Below are 7,304 nucleotides of genomic sequence, written 5' to 3' on the forward strand. Positions count from 1 at the left end.
ATATGTGTTATGAGATATGATATGATATGATACGCATGCTAGTAGACTAGGTATACATATTAGGACTAGAGTGGCCTGATTTTGTGATGCCTTAGTCTAGGGAAACCTGCTTCTATGAGGTGCTTGAGAGCGAGTGGGTAACTAGTGTATGACAAGAATAGAGTACTCAGGATTTGGGGTTTGGGGAGGAGGACTTGGGGTGAATACCGACGCGGTGTAGTTGGTAGTATTGGGCCCGTACTACCAAGGACACCGGGTCAGTGGGCAGCCCAAGTAAGAATCCATGGGTATCGGAGACTGAGTAGGACTGCGTTATCGAGTGCGATTATGCCCGATAGAGTCTCTGATATTTTTATGTTGTATTTCAGAGACATCATGGTTGGACCACGACACAGACCTGGTACGAGTGGTGTGACTGACGAGGAGCTTCGTCAGATGATTCATGAGGAGGTAGCTGCAGTGATCCGGGCCGAGATTCCGGAGATGTTTGGGTCTATTAAGACCACGCTGATGGAGACATTTGATGAGCGGTACGCCGCGTTGACTGAGGCTGCCGCCGCTGCCAGACCACAGGGAGGTGACTCGTTGCTGTTCCAGGAGTTCAGTAACACGAAGCCACCAGAGTTTGACGGGACGCAGGATCCGATTGCTGCGATGAGATGGATTGCTGATATCGAGGGATGCTTCTATACTTGTTCATGTCCGGAGCATCTGAGGGTACGGTTCGCCTTGAACCAGCTCCACCTGGGAGCAAAGGATTGGTGGAAGTTTGTGACGGCGAACTTCACTCTGGCAGAGGTCCCAGCTGTGACTTGGGAGAGGTTTACTAATATGTTCAGAGACGAGTATCTTCCCCCGGTGGAGAGGGAACGGTTGGTTCAGGAGTTCTTGACCCTCAAGCAGGGTAATGATTCTGTTACGGTGATCACGCGGAAGTTTCATGAGAGGGCGATGTTCTGCCCCGAGCAGGTATCCACGGAGCAGGCTCGGATGAGTCGGTATTTGGGAGTGCTGAGGAGGGATATCCGGGAGTTCGTATCGAACTCGTCATATCAGACTTTTACTGAGCTTCAGGCGAATGCCAGGAAGCGTGAGATCGAGTTGGAGACCCAGGCCAGGGAGGAGGCCGGGTCTCAACGGGTGGATCGGCGGTCGGCTCAGTCTCAGCCGGCAGCCAAGCGGATCAAGTCCGTCGATTCAAGATCCGGAGGTCAGAAGAGCCGCACTTGCGGAAAGTGCGGCAAGGGTCACGAGGGGGCATGTCGATCGGGTGCTTGCTACAAGTGTGGCAAGGAGGGGCACATTGCTAGAGATTGCCCCAAGGGATTCATGGTTTGCTTTCATTGCAACCAGACTGGCCATCGGAAGGCCGAGTGCCCCCAGCTTCGCCAGGGATCTACGCCTGCTGTCAGGGTTCCCGAGGTTTGGCCACTGAAGGCCGAGGCTCTGAAGGCTCGTGGGAGAGCTTTCCAGTTGACTGCGGAGGAGATCCGCACGGCGCCTGATGTCGTGGCCGGTATGTACTCTTTCATGTATTTACATTTATACTGAGATATTGTGCTTATATTATTATATGCGTAGGTACTTTTCTTGTGAATCATGTGCCTGCTTTGGTATTATTCGACTCGGGTGCGAGTCGGTCTTTTGTTTTGTTGGCTTTTAGCCAGCACATCGATATCGATCAGGAGGTGATGAGCCGACCCCTGCGAGTTGCTATAGCAAATGAGAAAGCGATATACGCCACTGAGGTGATTCGAGGATGCGTGCTCGAGATTTTTGGGGTCGAGTTTCCTATAGACTTGGTCCCTATAGCTATGGGGGATGTCTGCGTTATCGTAGGCATGGACTGGTTGAGTAAGTTTGGAGCAGTCATTGACTACGAGAGACAGCTGGTGATGATTCGAGACCCTTGTGGGGGAGTGCTCACGGTTTATGGCGAGGGGACCCGGTGTGGGTCGGCGTTTTGTTCGGCTGCCAGGGCAAGGCAGAGTTTGTAGTAGAGTTGTGATGGATTCATAGCCTATGTGATGGATACTCGTGTGACCGCGGAGAGGCCCAATTCGATTGATGACGTCCCGGTTGTATGCGAGTTTTCGGATGTATTCCCCGAAGAGTTACCGGGTGTGCCTCCGGAGAGGCAAGTGGAGTTTCGTATCGATTTGGTTCCGGGAGCGGCGCCCATCTCCAAGGCGCCTTATCGTCTCGCTCCGCCGGAAATGCAGGAATTATCCTCGCAGCTTCAGGAGCTGTTGGGAAAGGGATTCATTCGACCGAGTAGCTCGCCTTGGGGGGCGTCGATTTTGTTCGTCAAGAAAAAGGATGGTTCACACCGGATGTGTATCGATTATCGGGAGTTGAACAAGTTGAAGGTTAAGAACCGATATCCGTTACCTAGGATCGACGATCTGTTCGATCAGTTGCAGGGGGCATCTTGGTTTTCCAAGATTGACTTGAGGTCGGGGTATCATCAGATGAGGGTTCGAGAGGAAGATATCCAAAAGACTGCTTTCAGGACTCGTTATGGACATTATGAGTTTGTGGTGATGCCTTTTGGGCTCACCAATGCCCCGGCCGCGTTCATGGATCTCATGAACCGGGTGTACCGATTGATGCTGGATCGGTCGGTGATCGTATTCATCGATGATATTTTGGTGTATTCAAGGACTAGGGATCAGCATGAGGAACATTTGAGGGAGATTCTTGGGGTTTTGAGATCGGAGAGACTGTATGCCATGTTCTCCAAGTGTGATTTCTGGTTACGAGAGATCCAGTTCCTCGGGCATCTTGTTAACCAGAAAGGGATATTGGTCGACCCGGCCAAGATTGAGGCGATGTTGAGGTGGGAGGTGCCGAGATCGCCCACCGAGATCAGGAGTTTTCTGGGTTTGGCTGGATATTATCGCAGGTTTATTAAGGATTTCTCCAAGATAGCTGTGCCACTTACTAGGATGACCTGGAAGGGTGTTACGTTTTCATGGGGACCGGAGCAGCAGTCCTCATTTGAGACGCTTCGTCAGAAATTGTGCGAGGCTCCAGTGCTTGCACTCCCGGAAGGGATGGAGGATTTTGTGGTATACTGTGATGCCTCTATATCGGGTTTGGGGGCGGTGCTTATGCAGAGGGGTCATGTGATAGCGTACACTTCGAGACAGTTGAAGCCTCATGAGTCGAGATATCCCACGCACGATCTGGAATTGGGGGCGGTGGTGTTTGCCCTCAAGATTTGGCGACACTATTTGTATGGGGTTCGGTGTACGATATACACGGACCATAAGAGCTTGAAGTACTTGATGGATCAGCCAAATCTGAATATGCGACAGAGAAGGTGGTTGGATGTGGTGAAGGATTACGATTGTGAGATCCTGTACCACCCGGGCAAGGCTAATGTGGTAGCCGACGCGTTGAACCGTAGGGCGGATAGCGCCCCGATCCGAGATATTTGTATGAGATTGACGGTATTGACCCCGATTTTGGATATTATTCGAGGAGCTCATGTGGAGGCTACGAAGCCAGAACATCAGAAGAAGGAGCGGGTTGTAGGTCAGGTATCAGGATTTGTCACAGATGGTCGAGGGCTTCTGACTTTTCAGGGTCGGATTTGGGTACCGTTTGTGGGCAGTGCGCGTACTATTTTGATGGAGGAAGCACATCGATCGAAATTCTCGATTCATCCCGGTGCTACAAAAATGTATTTGGATCTCAAGAAGGAGTACTGGTGGCCCTGTATGAAAAGGGATGTCGCTTGGTTTGTCGAGAGGTGCTTGACTTGTCGGCAGGTCAAGGCCGAGCACCGGCGACCGCACTGTAAGCTGCAACCGCTAGAGATTCCCGAGTGGAAGTGGGAACAAATCACTATGGATTTCATCACCAAGTTACCGCGAACTGCGAGGGGAGTCAATGCGATTTGGGTGATCGTGGATCGACTGACGAAGAGCGCTCATTTTCTAGCCATCAGCGAGAGCTCTTCTGCAGAGAAGTTGGCCGAGTTATATGTGAGGGAGGTAGTATATCGGCATGGGGTGCCGATCTTGATTATTTCGGACCGTGATGTGCGTTTCACTTCTAGGTTCTGGAAGAAGTTTCATGAGGAGTTGGGTACTAGGTTACATTTCAGTACTGCATATCATCCCCAGACAGACGGTCAGAGTAAGCGGACGATTCAGACACTCGAGGACATGCTTTGGGCATGTGTGTTGGACTTCGGAGGAAGCTGGGACACCTATCTACCTTTAGCAGAGTTCTCGTATAACAACAACCATCATTCGAGCATTGGTATGCCACCCTTTGAGCTGTTGTATGGGCGGAGGTGTCGCACCCCCATCTGTTGGGGTGAGGTAGGATAGCAGGTTATGGATAGCACGGAGATCGTACTTCAGACAACCGAGCAAATTTAGCTGGTCAGGCAGAGGTTGTTGACCGCTCAGAGCCGACAGAAGAGTTATGCAGACAGACAACGGTCCGAGCTTGAGTTTCAAGTTGGTGATCTTGTACTCCTGAAGGTCTCTCCTTGGAAAGGAGTGATTCGGTTCAGGAAGAGGGGCAAGTTGGGGCCCCGATATATTGGTCCTTTCCGTGTGATCGCGAGGGTGGTTCGGGTAGCCTACCGTTTAGACTTGCCAGCAGAGTTGGGTCAGATTCACGACACTTTCCATGTGTCGCAATTGAGGAAGTGTATAGCCGACGAATCGGCGGTGGTTCCATTAGGGGATATTCAGGTGGATGCAAGCCTGAAGTATGCTGAAAGACCAGTGGCCATCAGAGATCGGAAGATCAAGGTTTTGAGGAACAAGGAGGTACCCCTGTTATTGGTTCAGTGGCAGCATCGGAAGGGATCAGAGATGACTTGGGAGCCGGAACGTGAGATGCGTGAGCAGCATCCGGAGCTATTTGCCTAGCGGGACTTCGAGGGCGAAGTCTTGTTCTAGTGGGGGAGAATTGTAACAGCCCGGATCCCCAGGTATCTTTACTTTCATATTTTTAATATTCTGTGAGGGGACTCGGCGAGTTGGAGGTCGAACTCGCCGAGTCGGGTCGCGGTTTTGGACGGAGGTTCGCGTCCGGACTCGGCGAGTCCAAGGGATGGACTCGGCGAGTCCGCGCTGTTTAATGAAACCCTAATTTCCCGGTCCTAAGCCCTATTTAAAGGATCTTATGGCCTTCATTTGCGGCCACCTTGAACCCTAAGTGCACCCATACGACTGAGAGACCTTGTGAGTGTGATAAGAGGCCATTTGTTCATCATTTTGTGTATTATTGCAAGAAAGGAGGGAGAAGATCAAGCTTGAAGAGTTGGGGAGCTTGGATCTGCTTCTATTTCATCAAGGGAACCTTCATGAGGTAACTTTCAGAGCTAAACTTCATATTTTGGGTTGATGTGTCAAATCTAGGGTTTCTTCTTGCCTTATTTGGCTTAAATTGGAAGTATGAAAGGTCCCATGGAGATATGGAACCTAGATCTGGACCTTAGCAGGTCCAGGAGGCCCCATATGACAAGGTTTATGTCCATTCTTTTGAGTTGGAAGCTAGGGTTGCCATATTAGAGGTTATTTCTCCAAAATGAGCCTTGTATGCGTTGCATGGCAACCAAGACTGAGACTTTACGTGATAAATGAGCTTGGGAAGGCCAGATCTATTTGTGTATGGAACGGATCTGACCGCAAAAGCCAGTTTTAGCTGATGCATGGCATGGACTCGCCGAGTCTGAAGAACAGACTCGACGAGTCGCTTGAAGATTGTCCTTGAGACCACCCAGTGTGTAGTCCTGCCGAGTTGTGGGTGACTCAGTGAGTCACAGTGAGTTAGAAAGGTTTTGACAGGTGGACCGAGTCAAGTTGGGACTCGCCGAGTTGTCCTTGCGACTCGGCGAGTTGAGTCGCGGTGGCCCCGTGATTCAGGCCCAGGTGGAACTCGTCGAGTCAGGGGAGTACTCGACAAGTCAAAGGGAAAATCCTTGCGAGTTGGTTAAAACGCGTAGACTCGCTGAGTCCCTATAGTGCACTCGCCGAGTCCGGTCAAATGGACCAGAGACTGTTGACCAAGTCTACCTGTGTTGACTTGATAAGGATGGTCAACCTTAGTGGTACAAGTAATAATTATAGATTTATGATGTCATAGGAGGATTACAGCTCGGGGGTTCGAGCACGAGTGATTCCAGGGTTCACGAATTAGCGAGACATACGAGGTGAGTCTTCTCACTATACTGTACCCGGAAGGGTTTGACTGTGTGACCGGAAGGTCGAATATGATATGAGATATATGCCTTATGTGTGATAAGTTATTCGTTATATGTGCCATGTATGATATGCTTGATTTGGGCCGGAAGGCAACATGTTACGGGCTGGAAGGCGTGGTCATATGGACCGTAAGGTTGACGTGGGTAGGACCGGAAGGTCTACCCAGTCGGGACGGAAGTCCCCTGAGACACATGGACCGGAAGGTCAAGGCCTGGAAATGCGTACGTGCGTAGGTTGTATTTTGGGGAACTCACTAAACATTTATGCTTACAGTTGTTGTGTTATGTGTTTCAGGTACGAGCGAGGACCGTGGGAAGGCGCCGGCGTGATCGTACACATACTCGGGGAACCATTTTGTGATCTTTTGTTATGTAATCGGTTGTGACTAAATTATTACATTGGAACCTAAATTTATTACTCGATGTTTTGATGATTGTAAAAATGAAAAATTTTTGGTTTCGGAATTTATGACGTTACAATGTGGGTTTAATGATTGACTCGACGAGTTAGAGAGCTGACTCGCCCTCGGTGAGTAGGTGATGTGAGGTGAAACCCTAAATCCCGAGTTTGGGGCCTATTTAAGGAAACTTATGTCCTCATTTCTGCCTCACCAGCTACCTTACTCCCCTAAGTGAAACCCAAATTGGCCTTTGAGCTAAAAGAGAGTGTTAGAGCTTATATTTGAGTGTTTTGGTCAGAAGAAGGGAGATTCAAGCAAGGAACGAGGAAAGGCTGTGAGTGTCACACCCCAAAACCAAGAACGGCGGAAACGTTCTGGGGCGGAGGACGTCATGTAAGTATCACAACACAGTAAATGTAAATAAGCAAACAACATCATCCATTGCATTAAATATATAATTTTAATACAAGTGTGTTCTGTACATTGTAGACACCAAAAATAACGTATATCAAAATAATAAGATGAGTCTTGAATGCGCTCCATCTTCTCAAAAGCTGGCCTCGGTACCTGTCTACTGACGACCTGAGAATACAAGTTATTTTGAAAGAGTTTATCAGCATTAAGCTGGTGAGTTCATAAGTATTTTAGTGTCTGTATTTGTCATTCAAAAA

The 7,304-nt window shown here is 49.5% G+C and overlaps 1 long non-coding RNA gene across 1 annotated transcript; it reads left to right on the forward strand.

Annotated features, from left to right (window-relative positions):
• The first annotated feature begins 4,033 nt into the window (after positions 1-4,033).
• On the forward strand, positions 4,034-6,225 carry LOC144998211 (uncharacterized). Its single transcript, XR_013660196.1, has 3 exons — positions 4,034-4,957; positions 5,265-5,337; positions 6,115-6,225. It is a non-coding gene; the product is annotated as an uncharacterized LOC144998211 (long non-coding RNA).
• Positions 6,226-7,304: the final 1,079 nt, after the last annotated feature.

This window comes from Lactuca saligna, chromosome 5, assembly GCF_052625555.1.
Source record: "Lactuca saligna cultivar CGN05327 chromosome 5, ASM5262555v1, whole genome shotgun sequence".
NCBI classification, from domain to species: Eukaryota; Viridiplantae; Streptophyta; class Magnoliopsida; order Asterales; family Asteraceae; genus Lactuca; species Lactuca saligna.